Here is an 18,448-nt window from a genome sequence, read left to right as displayed (position 1 = left end):
ATAAACAAACCCCAGGGAGGTGGTGGTCCAGTTTCCAGTGGTCCCTGACATCACTACTCTTTTGACAATGATAACTTTCATTGCTAAATTATTTTCTGTTATTGATTTGAAAAATGCATTTTCAGTATTCCTATTCATACAGATAGCAGGTACTTGTTTGGGTTTACGCTAGCTGGTAGAAGCTTTAGGTTCTGTTGAGCTACTGAGGGCTATAATGAGAGTCCAAGGGCCCGATGTAGGTCACCAAATACCGGTCGGTAACGGCCGAATTCGGCCGTTACCGACTGGTATTTGGTGATTGAGATGTAGGAGGCAATATTTTGCACAATCTGTAAATTTACCGAATCGGTAAATTTACCGATTCTGTAAAATACCGAATCGGTAATTTTACCGATTCGGTAAATTCCAGATGTAGGTAGGACTGTTTACAGTGCTACAGGCCTTCAGAATTCGGTATTTTACAACCCAATCCTATTGGGTGATAAAATACCGAATACAGGTGTACATGCACATCTGTGCATGTACACCTGTGCCATGTGACAGACAGACATGCCCTTAGGGCATGTCTGTGTGCCACATGGCACACATGCCTGTATTTGGGGTGCTAGAGGGTGTCAAAGTGACACCCCCTGCACCCTTGCTGCAATTGGTATTTACCGAATCGGTAAATACCGATTCGGAAATGCCCATTGATTCCTATGGGCTTCAATGCCCATAGGAATCAATGGGCATTACCGAATCGGTATTTACAGAATCGGTAAATACCGAATCTCAACGATTCGGTATTTACCGATTCTGAAATACCTACATCCCCCCCCCCCTCCATTTTACCACTTCTTAAATACCAAATCGGTATGATTCGGTATTTAAGAAGTGGTAAAATTAAATTACCTACATCGGGCCCCAAGTATTTACAGTCAGGTTTAGAGTCTCAGTTGGATTCCCTTTTGCCACCCACAGGTAATGTATTTGTGCAGTATGTTGATGACCCCCTTATCGCTTTGGATACTGAACAAGGTTGTACAGATAGCCCAGTTAAATTGTTATTGCATTTGGCTCAACATGGACATAAAGTTTCTCTTTCTAAATTTCAGTATTGTGGACAGGAGGTCACCTATTTAGGTCACCTACTGACCTACTGTTGAAGGAGGGTAGGAGTTTCACCCTGAGCGCATCAGTACCATTGTTAAAATGCCCATCCCTCAGACTCAGAAAGATGTGTGCACTTTCATAGGTATCACTTCCTACTGTCGGCAGTGGACACCTAGCTACGCATTACTAATCAAACCCTTGCTTGCACCAACCACTAAAGACGTGCATGAGCCCCTGCCTTGGACGCCTTAATGTCAGCAGTCTTTTGAGCAATTGAAAACTGTGCTTTGTTCAGCTCCAGTACTTGGCATCCCTGACTATAATAAACCGTTTGTGTTGTTCGTCCATGAGATGGCTGGTTGCGCGCTTTCTGTTTTAACACAAAAAATTTGGAGATAAGCAACTGCCGTGTGCTTATTTCTCTGCTAATCTTGACCTTGCCACAAGAGCCCTCCCGAGCTGTCTAAGAATGGTCGCGGCTGTGGCCGTCTTGATAAGACAATCTACTGGACTCGTACTTGATACTGATCTTACAGTCATGGCACCACATGCAGTGGATACACTTTTGTATAAGACAAAGACACAGCACCTTACCAGTGCACGTCTGACAGGCTATGAATTAACATTGTTCGCTAAACACATCACGATCAAAAGATGTGACACTCTGAATCCAGCCACGTTACTGCCCCTCCCTTCTGAGAGTGATGAGATTGATAAACATGACTGTATCTTCAGGACGGAAGAAGAGATGAAACGACGGGTAGACTTGACTGATGTTCCCTTATCTGACCCACAAAAGGAACTATATGTCAATGGCTCTTGTTTTAAATTACCAGATGGCACTACAACTGCTGTGTATGCTATTACCACCCTGCGTACAGTAGTTGAACCATCACAAGTCCCTTATCAGTCTGCCCAAGCTGCTGAGCTTGTTGTCTTAATACGAGCTTGCGAATTGAGGTAGGGACTGGTTGTCAATATTTATACTGACTGCCAGTACACCTTTGGAGTTGTGCATAATTTTGAGCTACTCTGGGTTGAGAGAGGGTTACTTACTTCGCATGGCACCAACATTCAGCATGGGCACCTAATATTGAGGTTTTTGTCTGCTTTGACGTTCCCAAAGAAACTGGCTATAGAGAAGTGTGGTGCTCACAGGAAAGTCAGCGATGATGAAGGTAGGGGAAATGCTTTTGCGGATTAGACAGCTAAGGAAACAGCCCGGACTAAAATGAAAAGAATGTTTATAGCAGGTCCCACTAGGTGGGTGCCTGAAGTTACCATGTTTGAGGATACACTTGAGAATGTGAAAGAGATACAAAGTGAGGCCACAATAGAGGAGTTAGCAGTATGGTAAGAAAGTACAGCACAATTGAACGATGAGGGATGTTGGATTGATAAGTCAGGGAAGCAGAGAAGGATATTTCCAGATGTATATATTCTTCCTGTAGTCACTATGGCCCATGGGGCAGTCCACATTAGTGCTAAGGGTATTTGCAAGTTGTTAGAACCTATATGGTAAAATCACAGCATTTCGAAGACAGATGCACATTTAGGGCCAGATGTAGGTAGGCGAATACCGGTCGGTAACGGCCAGAAATCGGTAAAATCAGCCGTTACCGACCGGTATTTTTAAAATGAGATGTAGGTGTCAAAAATGTACCGAATCGGAAAATATGAATCGATAAAATACCGAATCTGTATTTACCGATTACATATTTTCCAAATCGGTATTTACCGATTCCTTATTTACCGAGTTCTTATTTACCGAATCGGTAAATAAGACATCGGAAAAAATGCCCATCGACATGTAGGAAAGGAAAAAAATACCGAATTCAATGAAATTCTGTATTTAAGAGTCAGTATTTACCATGGACTGAAAGCAGGTGGTAACCAGGTGCAGGCTATAAAAAAGGGACCAAAATGCAACAGTGTTGCAAGAATGGCGGCATTCTATATGATTGCGAGGAGGCAAAGGCTACAGGCTACAGGCTGCAGGTGAGAGGGTATGGAGAAGGGAGGAGCAGGTGTACAGGCAGAGGATCACCCTGTTCCAATTGACTGAGCCTGAGATACTTCAGAGGTACAGGCTACACCCCAGAACCATCATGGACTTAATTAGGGACCTACACACATACCTGGATAACCCAACACCCAGGGCCCACGCCATCCCACCACATGTGCAGGTGCTGTGTAGCTTACACCTGCTTGCCTCTGGGAGCTACCAGAGTGTGATAGCTGCAGTAGGTGGTGTATCCCAGAGCTGTCTGTCCCGTTTTTTCAGGAAGTTTCTGGATGCTATGACGCAGAGAATGGAACATTACATCTGGTTCCCTGACACACCTGCGGAACTTGCCAAAACAAAAACTGACTTTTATTGACTGCCACACTTCCCGCATGTGATAGGCTGCATAGATGGCACCCACATTCCACTATGCCCACCTGCAGCCACTGAACACATCTACAGAAATCGTAAGTCAACGCACTCCATCAATGTGCAGGTGATATGCAATGCTGGCAACATCATCACAGACATAGTGGCCAAATTTCCTGGGAGCACGCACAACTCCTACATTTTCCAGAACAGCTGAATATACACACGGCTTGTTGCTGGAGATTTTGGAGATGGATATCTGCTAGGTAAATAAGTGTAACACACCCTGAAATGAATGGCAGATGAATGTGTCATGTGAATGTAACTCATGTACCTCTCATTCCCTCCTAGGCGATAGTGGATATGCCCTGCATTCCTTTGTGCTTACACCGTACCTCAACCCAACTAACAGAGGCGAAAGGCGATACAACGTGGCACACAGGTCAACTTGCAACGTAGTGGAGCGAACATTTGGACTCCTCAAGAGCAGGTTCCGCTGCCTCCACAAGAGTGGAGGTGCTCGACAGTACACCCCCATCCTGTGTTGCAAGATAATAGTGACCTGTGCCATTTTGCACAATCTTGCCACCAAAGAAGGCACAGAGGTGGAGGTGACACATCACGAGGACATTGATGATGACCAAGAACATGCAGACCCCCAAGCAACAGGACCAGCAGCAACAGATGGAAGATTGAGACGGACAGAAATTACACGTCGATATTTCTAGGTAATGTATGACACATAGACAGGTATAGTGTTTGACAAGTGTAGTTTAATATTCACTACATCATCATCACATAGGAAAAGCTATTGTCCATCAAAGTCTATGTCCATGACTGCTTGTGCTCAGTTGCCCTCACTGTGTGCAGTCGTGTGGATCTGCGGCATTGGTCAGTGCTTACGTCCACGCACTACATTGCGCGCTTGATGTGCCTGGGTATCAATATCTCGGCTGGGGCCTGACTCAGCATGGCTGCGCCTGCCGCTCCTGCCCACCTCTGGTGCAGGTGTGCTGGAGCCACTCCTGCTGGTTGACCCCTCTGTCTCCTCCACACCCGTGTCACCAGCATTGCCTGTGTTAGTAGTTAGCATCTGCTCCATCGCAGAGGTCACTCTTCCCATGCCCCGTGTCAAGTCAGTACAGCAGTGCACAATTGCATCCTACATGGATATAGAGCGTCGGCACAGTAGTGACGTAGCTGATGCAAATCTGTTCATTGCCTTTGTCTGCTGGCGCATATACTGCCGCTCCCTGCCACGCTGTAGGTGATCCCTGTCCAACTTATCTGACAGTACACCCGTGTATGTGGAGATGTCTGTTATCCCCTTTGATATTGCCTCCAAACTACATGCTATGTGGCCTATTCCCTTGTCCATGTTGGTCATTTTATTGTTCATGCAGCGAACCTGCCTATGCATGGCTAACAGTGCTTTGGCCTGCATGCGCTGTACTTTGACCATTGTGGCCTCCAGGCCACAGAAGACGCTCCTCCTTCCTGCCCCTCGCCACCCTCACGTGCCCTACTGCCAAGGACACTGGTGCGCGCAGCGCCTGCTGTAATCTGTGGTCTAGCCTTGTCAGCCACAGGTGCAATTGTTTGAGGTACAACATCCTCATCCTCCGAATCAGAGGTTTGCAGGATCCTCTGAGGGGGCACATCAGGCCTACTTGCCCTTCCCTGCATGGCCAACCTGGACGTTGCTATGGGGGTAAGCGGTGTGCTTAACAATTCAGGAGATCCAAACAACAAAGGTGATAGCGGGACAGGTGTTGTGGCTCGCTCTGGTGATGAGGCTTCCTGGGTGGTGGTGTTGCCTCCTTCTACAGCACTGTGACGTGTTCTTTTCTTCTCTTTTTTCCCTTCTCTCAGTTGCTGGTGCCCTCTCCTCCCTTGCTGGTGCTGGAGTGCGTGAGGACTCTCCTGTGGAATCAAATTGACATAGGGTCAATGTTGTTGTTCACCTGTGTGTATATCTTAAGTAAATCGTTTACACACCTTTGCACAGTGTACATTGTGTGTTTGGTGATGTGTGTGGCATGCCTTGCAGAGTCTTGTGGTGTATGCATTGCATCTATGTACTCATGACTACGTCTACCATGATGCATTGCTGGCACCAAGTATGAGCTGTTCTGCAGTGTAATGAATCTACACAGGGGGGTACGGGTTCAGATTAATGGTTGTGGATTAGGGTACATGCCTCTTACCTTGTTTCTTTGTTGCTTTTGCTGTACTGTCCAGGTCTCCAATCCCATGGATGCATTCTGGCTCCATGGTGGTTTCAACAAGCTCCTCCATCTCAGTCAGCTTTGGTGCTTTGCTCCTGCCACCTCCTGTCACCCCAGCATCCTTTTTTTGCGCAGCAATCTTCTTCTTGGTTATGATGCGCAGGTCATACCATCGCTTTTTGATGTCCTCGATCTCCCGGTGGGTCACACCAATGGCATTCACTTTGCCCTGTATGCCAAGCCATATGTTCCTCTTCACATTCTCTGCAACATGCAGAGACTGTCTCCCGAATATTTGGTTGTAGTGACTTACTATTTCTTCTACAGCCACCTGAAGTTCTTCTTGGCTGAACTTTATCTTCCTTTTGCGCTCTCCACCATCCTTTTGCCCTTCATGAGACTCCATTCTGTAGCACTGCTTGGCTGTGGATGCTCAGCTCCTCTCACCTCTGCTCAATTGTTTGTTCAGTTGGTGTGCACCTGCATGGGTGTGGCCACTCCCAGGTACTGGGGAGGGGTGCTTCATTCTGATTGGTTGGATTCTCTGGGCCTTGGTTGTGGGGTGTGTAGGGTGTCCCTGATTGGTTGGCAGGCTCACATGTCGTTTTTCAAGCTTCCGATTCGATATTTACCGAATCGGTAAATTCCGATTCGGTAAATTCCGAATCGGTACATTCCGAATCGGTAAAACCAATTCATTCCTATGGGCCAGGAGGCCCATAGGAATACATGGGTTTACCGATTCGGTAAATACCGAAATGAGATACCGAGTCATTCCGAATCGGTACGTTTTACCAAATTTTTACCTACATACCATTTTCCGATTCTGAAATACCGATTCGGTATGAGTCGGTATTTAAGAATCGTAAATTAAAATTACCTACATCTGGCCCTTAGTGAGTACTGCATAGTGTGTATGATGCACAATCCTGGAAAAGGTACCCCTACACCACTTGGTAATTTTGCACCACCCACGTTCCCTTTTGAGGTCCTTTAGATGGATTATATAGGATTAGACAGATGCAATAATTTTTGGTATTTTTTGGTGGTTGTTTTTGCATTCAGTAAATGGGTTGGGGTTACCCCACTGAAGACAATACGGCTATTACAACTGCAAAAGTACTCCTGAAGGAGTTCTTTCCTCATTTCAGCTTGCCCCGTTTGATTTGGAGTGATAACGAAAATCATTTCAATGCCAAAGTGATTCAATTGATTTGTGATGGTTTGAGTATCAAGCAGAAGTTCCATGCTGCCTATCATCCACAGTCAGCAGGTTTGGTTGAGAAGACAATGGTACTCTCAAACTTAAATTGGCAAACATTCAGGAGACGACAGGGTTACAGTGGCCAGATGCTTTACCCTCAGCTCTTTTGTTGACAAGAACAACAGCACATTCTAGGACAGGATTGTCACCGTACAAGGTCGTGTTTGGACGCCTGGCAAATGTTTGCTGCGTCCCACGCTCTCGGTGGTTTTCTGACATGGATTACCTGTTATTCATTGACTATCTTGCTCAGTCAACTGAAAGTTTGCGTTCTATTCACGAACAGGTCCGGGAAACTCTACCAGCTACACCAGAGGGGCCCAGAAACAATATCCAGCCTGCTGACTTTATCCTCATACGAAATTTTCAGCTGAAGAAAAGTTTGGAGCCGTGGTGGAGGGGACCAGAGCAGGTCCTCCTATCAACATGCAAAGCATTCAAGGTCGCTGGCTGTAAGAACTGGATCCATGCGACCCACTGTTGCAGGGTCCCTCTGCCTTTGCCCTATGATCAATGGGCGAAAAATAGAGTAGGAGACTCAGAGTGTGAGACGGTGTCTTGGTTTGTCCCCTTCAGCAAAGCCCGGCTGACCTGGACCAAAACGGATGAGGAAAATGATGAAGTGCAGAATGCAGAAATTCCGCCGGAAATACGAGCTGTCCATCCTTCTGTGCCTTGAGTCACTAGGTACAATTTGCGCCCTCAGCTAGTGGACAGTGTACCAAAAGAGAAGAAAGATTAGTTAGGGATGGACTGTGTAAGTTATGGTGTACTTTGCTATAGTGCCAATGGAATTAGTTTAGGGTGATGAGAGATTTGTGCACTGCTTGAACATTGGACAGGATAGATCGAACCTATCCCCTCAAGGGTATATTATCCTGGTCGACATGGGAACACAAGCTTAGGACATAGCAAGCTCCACCGCCAGCGCTCAAGAGCACCAACGTTTTTGATGGACAATAGGAGCCTGTACCAGTGAGGCTCTGATGGACACTGGGAACTTGTATATTCCTCTTGCTGGCATTTTGCCCCCTTGTTTCATCATTTGCTATGCATCCCTTTGGTAGAATGGTTGCTGACGAAGAGCAGCCAGTAAGTCCTCCTGTTTACACATGTATATTTTGGTCCACAAAGAAAAAGATATTATGTGCTATTTTGTGATTTTGCTGCTATTCATTTTGGGTGGGGTGTCCTGGGTTTTGAAACAAGATCAGGATGCACTTTCATCTATTAAGAATAAGGTTGCTTTCCAAATTCATATAAAAAGGATTGCCACGAGTAATGTATTTCATAAAAGGTTTTTTGGAGGAGGTACTGCTTGCTACCCTACTGAGTCTGTTACTAGCTTACGGACAGCAGATCCATTGTCAATTGTTAATTATACTTATACTCAACATCCTGGTTTCGTAGAAGTACAAGGAGTATTTGGGTTTGGTTATCCAGGCCCTTGTCTATATCAGAGAAAGCCAAGATGCATAGGTTATCCAGGATGTAACAATAACACATATTGTGATCATTATTATATGGAAAAACAGAATGTAAACGTTGGTGGGTTGGCATTACAAAGAGTTGACAGTTCCCCGAGAGCTGGGTATTACACTTCATGTTAACTGCTCAGGAATAGTTCTGCGTAAAGGTACATACTCCATGGTGCCTTTGACACGGTCTGCCACCACACACTACGAACACGCCTCCACGACGCCGGGATCAAAGAGAAATCCCTGGACTGGACCACCTCCTTCCTCTCCGGCAGAACACAGAGCGTCCGCCTTCCCCCCTTTCGCTCTGAAGCCACCGAGATCATCTGCGGCGTACCCCAGGGCTCATCCGTCAGCCCAACGCTGTTCAATATCTACATGGCATCACTCGCCCACGTCACTCGACTGCACGACCTCAACATCATCTCCTATGCCGATGACACCCAGCTGATCCTCTCCCTAAACTGGGTATCCTCTCCCTAAGCTGGGTGTCATCGGCATAGGTAAGCCTATGCTAAGCCTAAGGTAAAATGGGTAAAATGGGTTAAAAGAACACTGACAACTGAATTCTGTGAAGTAGTGACAGACCTCAAAGTCAATAATTATAGTAATGGTATCATCTTTGGGTATATTCTCTCCCCTATTATTACCTTTGGTGGTACTGCTATGGCCAGGGGTGAGAGAACTAGAGAAAGTTTTGGCTGTAAGTTGCAAATACTGTCTAACTCTACGGTAGCATATTTCCGTGACATCGCCATCCAACTGGAAAGTATGCAAATATATTCTGAGCAGACTAGATATGCAGTCGATTTCATCCTAGCTAAGAGCGGTTGGATGTGCGCAAAAGTAGGAGGCCAGTGTGTAGTCGGGATTCCCAATATGGAAAAGAATATTACCTAACATATTTTAGACATTCTAGAAAATGTTAAAAGAATGGAATGTGGGAACTTCAGTTGGTCACTTTTTGGTAGTTTGAGTTGGATCCTTGAAAAAGTGATTTATTTCATTGTGATTTTGATCTCTTGCTGTGTCCTTGTCCAGAGTCTCCCATTCTGTTGCTCTTATTGCACCACCCTTCTCGCTACTAAGAAAATGTCAATTCATGATTCTAATGCAACAATTATGATTCAGAAAGAAGTAGAAGACCTCATGCAAACAGATGAGGGCATTTTTGAGACTTCCTCCCTCCTTACTGTTTCCCTTCCTGATGCTGAAGACATGGAGTGATCTTAAAGATGTTCACAAATGATTTATTAAAATATATGTATTTTGCTATCATACAAAATGTTTAGATCATGCTAAAAGGAGTGTGTAAGAATAAAAAAATATATGATTTCACATTGTTTTACGTAAGTTAGCATTCACTGCACCATTTTGTGTATGAGCGCCATTTTAAATCATGATTGAAACAAATCCTCTGCTATTTCTGAGAAAAGACCTCTATTCAGTTATGTTTCTTCAAAGCTGAGTTTGACAACACTAATGAATGCACTGTTCTTATTAGCACATACTTTTCCTTCTAGATATAGACCTTCTCCCACTTGTCTAGTGGTGGGCACAGAAAGAGTGGCCTTGAATAGTAGATAATGTGTGCCTGGCTTCAGAATCGAAACTTACCCCTTTGTAATTTACTGTCCAGCTGCATCTGCTTGAAAAATTCCATGGTGGGAGTGCGTTTACTGGTTTCAAAGAGTACATCATTTATCATTATGCTTGTTTATGAGTCCCCTTTGCAGCACTCCTAACCGGCTGGACAGATTGGGCTCCCAACTTTATCTCCACATTCTATCAGTCTCCTAGACAACTTTCAATCTGGATTTAGACCAGGTCCTAGCACAGATACTGCACTTCTACAAATTGTTGACAATGCACTCTGCTTCCTCGACACAGAAAACTCTTGAATATTTATATTTCTAGCTCTATGAAGTGTCTTTGATACTGTCAACCTGATCAATATGAAAGAGCAAATATGCACTGAAGGTTATTGTTAGACTGGTTCACCTTCTATTTGTCAAACGGACTCCAAACAGCTAAAATTGGCAACACAGTTTCCATTAGATTGGTCTTCCGGGCATCTCCCCCTGCAACAGTCCTCCTGTCTAGATTACCTGCAATCTGCTACCCTCTGCTGCCTTCATTTTTGTGCTTTCTCTGCTAGTTTTTGGCTTGTTTCCTGCCTCTTTCCTGCTCACACCAGCCCTATATTTTACCTCTTTCTGCTTGTTTCTGACCTTTATTCTGACGTTGCAGCCACTGCGCCCAGGTACGCCTAGGGGTGATTGAGTTTGCAACAATGGCTCCTCTAGCACCATCCGTTCACTGACTTGGTTAACTATTAGATACAGTATCATCAATATACTTCACCCTCATTATGATGAAAGTCCATAGGCTTCTCTGTGCACAGGCAGTTAAATCTCATCATAAGTTCAACGGCCACTTAGTATTTTTCCATGTTTTTCAGAATTAGTTATGAATAGATTAAAAAAGTAAAAATAACTGCCATTTCAATTTCTCTGTAATAGGGTCCCGTAGCTGTTCAGAGTTAAAATACCTCTTAAACTTGTGTTTACATACACTTTATCTCCTTTCATTTCCAATTCACTTTGCATTTAAGAGCTAACGGCAGCTGCTGACAGGTACCTCAGGCCACATCACACATCTCTGATTCAGTGTGGCACGAAGAGCTTCTCTGAGGTAGGTGCTGAGTCATTCATTAGTCCTGAGTGAAATACATTGATCGCTGTAAGCACAACAATGTTTTATGATGTGTGCTGTCTGCCTGACAGCTAATATGTTTATCTTCATATTATCCTTTTTTGTTATGTGCTGCTTAGTTAAGAAGTTTATAATTATAAAACCAACCCAGGACCTTTATGCAGCTTGAACGATTCTGGTAGTAGAACATTTATGTTTCACACACTACAGAAGCATCTCTGATGGTAAAATGGTACATAGGATTTATTCCTCAATTGTTCATTTTTATGCAATTTTAAAATATATTATTTTGATTTTTGGGCCATTCCTACATCTTTGCTAACACCAGCCTCTTTAGTGAGCATATTTCCTCCTTTTGGGACCAGTCTCCCACCGCTAGGAGCATGTTGTCCTTGTTTATGTTTTGGTGCTTGCTAGCTGCCAGTTCTAATGCAAACAGTTTTCTGAGAGAAAGTCTTGAAGATAAACAACATTTACCCTACTGCTACCCAAGAATTTGATTCTAACTCATCGTCAAAGAGTAGCTCACTTTCCATCATTTTCCATGGTGGATTCTCCAGAGGAGTTTTGTTTGTGCTGAATTTTGCCACCATAAACTTCAGCAACAGGTACAAATCGAGGAATCTTCAAGGAATCAGCTCGAGCAGAGGGCATGTGGGACACTGTATCCTTTTTGTATGATCTCCTGGCAGTGTGTCTGGCTCAGGCCCCGTGGGCCCCCTGACTTGTTACAGAAAGCGCTGTCATATCTGTGAGCCCAGCTAGGGTAGTTGCTGCTGCTGCGGAGATCCCACTGAGAACACATTGCCACCACTCCTTTATTGGCCACTAGGTCTTCATAAAAGGGAGCTTCTTTGTGCCAGCACTTGCTCCTTTAGTGGTTTCGTCCCTGCTGAAGCTGCGATCAGGACCCTCACCACAGAGCCTATAATTCCTTCCAATCGAGTTGCCAACCACATCCATTTCCACCTGATTGTACAAATAAGGCACACATATGAAACAAGCACAACAACCACGAATCTTTTGAAAAATATCCAGCTGCCCTTGATTGATCACTGAGGTAATAAAACCTTGTAAACAGAGTTCAGTGAGGGGTGGGATGGGGCAGCCCGCAGCTGCCATCTTTTTCTCCATAGTCCATTGAACCAACTAGCCAGTAGAGGAGGCGAGGTCAGGAAATTAACACTAAACAACACTAAAGACAAGGAACTTCTAAGAGCGATGGAAAGATCCCCACAGTCCAGTCCAAGGCACATGTAACAGTTGGTCCAATTACTTATTTTGTTTGCTTTAATTTTACTTATTCAACTATCAAACGAAGATGGAAGCTGCACATGGTAATTGATCCCTTTCAGGAAATGGGTGCTCCGGTCTTCCTACAAGACCCAGCTAAACATAGGATTTTGAGGAAATGATGCATTCATTTTTGTATTTCTGAAATCAAAGTGAGTGAGTTACTGGAGAGATGGAAGCTTTACTAACTACTACAATGCAGGCAATGTTGATTAAGCTATGAACAGGAGACAGTCTATTTTTATTATAACTTTTGTGGGTTTAAATATTAATGTGCTGACTCTACTGTTTAACAAGAGGACATATACATATTAGTTAAACAGTTGCTTTTTCAAAGTTGTATAGAGTCCACAAAGGAATGATTGGAAGGAATAGGCTAGCTCTATTGATGGGATATTTACTTAAATAATTGTTTATTCTTATTGTCAATTTGAGAGTGGTCACAGACAAAAGCATGGCAGGTATCATCCAATGAACATTAGTGAGAGCTATGACCCACCTAAGGGGAATATTGCTCAGCAGTGGTGGTGGGATGGGTGGCGATCCCTTGCTGCCACACAAAAAGATGATGGTTGGAATGTTGAACATTGTCAAACATTCACCACCAGTAACAGATCTGGGTTTAATCCATCGTTATTTTGCTCACCACGCCACCCCAGTTCAGACATAGCCATATGCAAATCAGTCTTGACCCTGTGCATCATGGGAACAGTCCAGACCGAACTGCCAGGCCATGCTTTCCCTGGACCGGAATAAAGCATCCTAGGACCGGTTTCGGGCTTTCAGGCCTCATCAGACATGGCTTGGCAATTTGGGCTGGACTGTTCCCATGAGGCACAGTGTCAGACTGATTTGCATATGGCCATATCTGAACTGGGGTGGTGGAGTGAGCTAAAGAATGATGATGGATTAAACCCAGATCAGTTGACTGGGGGTGAGTGCTTGCAATGTTCAACACTCCGTCCATCATCCCCTTTGGTTTTGCTTTGTTCGCCCTAAGTTGGCAGGGTATGCCCAGACGTGGGTCCCTTGCTCACTTTGCCACTGGATTCAAGCTAGCCTGGCTGATGACGGCTTATTAGCCAGAAACCGGTCCCAGGATACTTGTTTCCAGTCCAGGGAAGACATGGCTTGGCAGTTCGGACTGGACCGTTCCCATGAGGCACAGGGTCAGACTGATTTGCATATGGCCATGTCTGTACTGGGGTGGTGGAGTGAGCTATTTGATATTTATTTGATATTTATTGTCATTTGTAAAACGCTAACTTTCGCTCCGGAGGGAGCATCTTGGCGCTGAGCACACAGAAGGGCGTCTAGGGGAGCATGGATCAAATAGCTGCGAGGACTGAGGAGTCAGACTGAGAATAAATCCAGGTTTTCAGATATTTCCTGAAGAGGCTCTCTGAGGGTGCGTGCCTAAGGTTGGGGGGGAGACGGTTCCATGCCTTGGCCGCCAGAAAGGAGAAGGTCTTTCCTCCCTTGGATTTAAGTTTTATACGGGGTTCCGAAATGAAGTTGGCGCCAGATGACCTCAAGCAGCGGATAGGAATATAGTGCTGGAAGCGCTTGGACAGGTAAGATGGACCCAAGCCCCTGTTTGCTTTAAATACAGTGACAAGGAGCTTGAATAAGATTCTCTTATGGAGGGGCAGCCAATGAAGGGTGTTGAGGGCTGCAGAGGCTGAGGACCTACGGGAGAGTTTCAAAACAAGCCTGGCTGCTGCATGTTGGACACTCTGCAGCTTTTTCAAAGAGGACTTCTTGATGCCGGCTAGGAGGCCGTTACAATAATCCAGCCGGGAGAGGATAAGCGCAACCGCTACTGATTTCCTGGCTGTGATAGGCAGAAAATTGAAAAATTTCTTTAATTGCCTGATCAGGCTGAAACAGCGACCAGCGGTAATGCGCACATGTTCATCGAAGCTGAGGGAAGCGTCAAATTGAACACCCAAGTTGCGGGCTGAAGCAGCCGCGCTAGGCGGTGCTTCAGAGTTATGAGGCCACCAGTCTTTGGGGGAAAAGAATGTGCCTTTACCTAGGGGAATTATTTCTGTTTTGGCGCTGTTACATTTTAAATGATGCAAATTTAGCCAAGAAAAGACTTCTGACAGACAGTTTTGGAATCTGATAGTGGCATCCGGAAGTTTTTTATCGATGGTGACGACAAGCTGAGTGTCGTCAGCGTAGGATGTCACGAGAATCCCATGTGACTCGAATGATGATGGATTAAACCCAGAACAGTTGACTGGGGGTGAGTGCTTGCAATGTTCAACACTCCGTCCATCATCCCCTTTGGTTTTGCTTTGATCCCTTGCTTCTGTCATCTATTTTGACAGCTAGAATGGGGTTGATGGGGTTGAAAGAAGGAAAAGAAGGATGGGAAAGTAAGATTGCTAAACATGATAGGAGCGTTACATGCTGAGCAGAGAGTGTTTTATGGCCAGAAACCAAGTGTAATGAGCAGCTGGTATAATGATTAATTTGAACATTTTAAGATGGAATATTTTAGAGCTGAATGGCCCCACTAAATTGAGGTTGCAGGGGGAGCTTTATCAATGCAAATTAGATGTGTATGTTTTTTTTAATTTATTTTTTATTAGATTTTTATTTAGTTGAACATAACATGGCCTTCTACATGCAATTGTCCAATCATGGACTATCAGTAATAATACACTGCCGAAGTGCTTCAATGCATTAACATTGTACAATAACAACAGGAATATTGTACCACCTAATTGTTTGTGCCTCCCAGTATCCCACCACCCTCCACATCCCCAAAGGATTTTTTCTCTAAACTCGGCAGTTGGCACATTATCATGTATAGTTGTCAAGGTTGGGGTGCAGTAGTGTAATCTACGCCTATATTGTACCAGAGAGTGTTCTGTCTATGGGTGTTGTAGCTGGTCCAGAGGCACGACTTCTGAGATAATTTATAAATGGTTCCCATTTATCATGAGGGCGACTAACTTGTGGCTGCAGTTCCCAATACGCAGTCATTTGTTCTTGTCAATATGCAATGTCTGTTAGCCAGTCTTGAGATCTGGGAGTCCGCGATCTCCCCCAGTGCATAGCCACCTGATGTGTTGCTAGAAGGAGCATTATTGATACCAATTTCCAAACCTCCCAGACCATCTTGCCCGCATACCCCAGCAGCCCCACTAGTGGAGTAAATCGGACAGGCATACCCGTACGCTCTTCTAATATGCAAAATACCTCGTCTCAGTAGGCCATAATGGCAGGACAGGGCCATGACAGGTGCATAAAATCTGAATGTGGTGCATAGCAACGTTGGCACCAGGAATCAGGAATCAACCTCATTCTGCACGGGATGTGGCTCGTAACTGGTAATAGAGAAGAGCATCCAGCGGGGACAGCTCTTTCCTAGTAAGGTCGAGAAAACAATTGCCTGGATATAAATCCGCAAAGGTGGTTATGCCTAATTGTTGTTTATGGTTAATTGCACCTTTGTCCTGCAAAGGGGGTAGCGCGGGGTGATTAGCCACAGGGACCGATGGGGTAGGGAGCTGTGTAATGCCTGCGCGCCTCCCAAGGACCCCCATGCCCAATGCATGCATTGTGTAGTGTCTGGAACAGGCACTATATATGGGAGGAACAGCTGTGGTAAGAGGCCAAGGGGAGGCTCTGTCCATCTCAATCACAACGTGTGGCTGGAAGGGTGTGGGGTGTGTCCAGTAATGTAGAAAATGCACGTAGGAGCCTAATGCATAGAGATAAAAGTCCAGGGTGCCTGGTCCGTCCTGTGACAGCGGTAATGTTAAAAGGTCATACCTCACACGTTGTTGCCTGCCAGCCCATATTAGTGTTATTAAGTTAGAACGGAGCTTCTTAAAAAAAGCTAATGGTTAGCTGGAGTGTAACCTTCACAAACAGATTGAGAAATTTGGGTAACACTACCATTTTAGCAATGGCAATTCATCCTGCCATAGATAAGGGAAGTGTAGTGAAGGCAGTGCCTTGCTTGCACACATTGCTATGTTATCATGAGCTTATTAGAAGTTTAAACGCGATTGTGCCACTTTGCAGGTTTTGCACACAACACTACATGTAACTGTTGTTATAAGTTAAACTGCTTGATTTTTCTGTGCATGAGAACGGCTTGTTTTTAACATCCCTAGGCTTACATCGCGACCTCTATCTGTACACTGTGTGCAGAAGCTTTCAAGGTCACCATAACAATGTAGGCTGTTATTCAGGTTGATCGAACCCTGCTCTAGACACAACATGAACACAGCTGTAGCTAACTGAACTTCTAGCGCCTTTAATATTGCACTGCATGCATGATTTGGACACTAGCAGAAAATTATTTTCCATAGAGAGAGAGCTTTGCTGAACCTGATGTGATTTACTTCTGCTGATATTGGAGATATGGGGTTCCCCATTTAAGCCTAAGAGACCTTCTATTATTATTATAAAACTTAGTTCCTAGCAGGGGAGGGTGGTTCACAAGGCACTCTAGGACCTGTTTCCACTATCATTATAATATGATTTCTCCCTTTGTGTTTTATGGAATTGTAACAATGATTATTTTTAATCATATGCCTGCTTATGTTAGCAAAAATACTGCATCTTAGAGCACGTCGTTAAAGTAAACATTTTAAACTTTTCCCAGTCTCTACTTACTCATGTTGTGGACTGGTATGAGAATAAAACGAAAGAGTGTTCTTGATTCCCACCATTCCTGAGAGTACACAAAGTCGAATGTTCTGGGTTGTCTGAGGCTCTCGAGTAGTGTTTATATCAGTCCACGACACCCTCACTCCTGTTTCCAGTTGACAGTAGTGACAGAATAACCTACCTATATGGTTTAAGTATAGGTTTATTCAAGCTTGATATTTTAAAAAGGGTTCGTACTTTGAATTACAACCCATTTGTGCTACAATTCATTTGCATTGTTTTTCTATACGGTGTCCTTATGGCTGGCATTGACATTGCTCAGCACAGTAGTGTACCACTCTGCAATCACTTTACTCAGTATGGAGTCCCCACTGACGGTACCGGTGCTCTTTGTGGTTAGTCCAGACGCAGTAAACCTATTTGAACTTTTCTACTCTTAGGTTACTTTTCCTGCTGTGAATGCAGATGATGGTAATTTCCATAAGTACACTCACATGGTGGTATCCGCAGTATATGCACCATATAGGACACAGGAGATTCCTCTTTCTGCTTGGCAGGATCGAGTTTGGTTTGATGGCGCCCTTCCCCACTCGGTAACGGCAGTTCAGTTGGGTCCCTTGTCTATTCCTGGGGCCACTTGGACTGTTTTGGCCGGGTTTACTCCGCACCCACATTACCTTACAGTCCCCGTTGCGGACTTGAGAGTCCTTTATGCCTCTGTTGTAAGGGGTGCTTAGGGCTTTAGTGAAATATGTTTCCCGCAACATCCAGGTGGGGGCACCTGGTGCTGTGGCGCAACCAGTTGGACCGACCGGGATAAAAATTAGTCCCGTCATGGTTAATTCGGTTATGGGCAAGCGCCCCCAAGATAAGGACGATATGCCTTTTTGGCTTGCTGAGAAATTTTACCAACTGGAGGCAGTATTTCCTAACACGACTCCTGTTGAGAAACACAGGATTCTGACCATTAGTTTGCAAAAAAACGTAGTAACAGAGGGAACAGATTGTGAGACCTGGGGTGAAGTATTTGCTACTGTCTATGCGAAGTGCTTCGGCAACCCGTCCATGGCTGTACTGCCCTCCATGATCAAGCAACTTTCAAGTGTCTAATGCTTTGCGCGATGTCTCTGATGCTGATAAACCCCGGCAGTTGCCGAAAATTTTGCGGAGTCTAATTAGACAATTGGTTGTTTGGGTGTTAAACCTTCTGCTAAAATAACAGCACAACCGCAAACTCAGACGGCGAAGTCTAATAAAGACGACCGTCCAGTTTTTCCAAAACAAAATTGGGAGAATAAAAAACAGGGGAAGCAGTAACAGAAACAAGGGTCGCGTCCTGCGTCACCAATACCTGTGTCTACAGAGCGCA

General features: G+C 44.7%; 1 protein-coding gene across 1 annotated transcript in view; it reads right to left on the bottom strand.

Annotated features, from left to right (window-relative positions):
- The window catches only part of UNC80 (unc-80 subunit of NALCN channel complex), a 2,761,828-nt gene that overhangs the window by 2,539,261 nt on the left and 204,119 nt on the right, over positions 1-18,448 (bottom strand). The gene's annotated exons all lie outside the window — the stretch shown is intronic.

Source organism: Lissotriton helveticus, chromosome 3_1 (assembly GCF_964261635.1).
Source record: "Lissotriton helveticus chromosome 3_1, aLisHel1.1, whole genome shotgun sequence".
NCBI lineage: Eukaryota > Metazoa > Chordata > Amphibia > Caudata > Salamandridae > Lissotriton > Lissotriton helveticus.
Note: the sequence above shows the minus strand (reverse complement) of the source record. Positions and strands in the feature narration are given on the sequence as shown.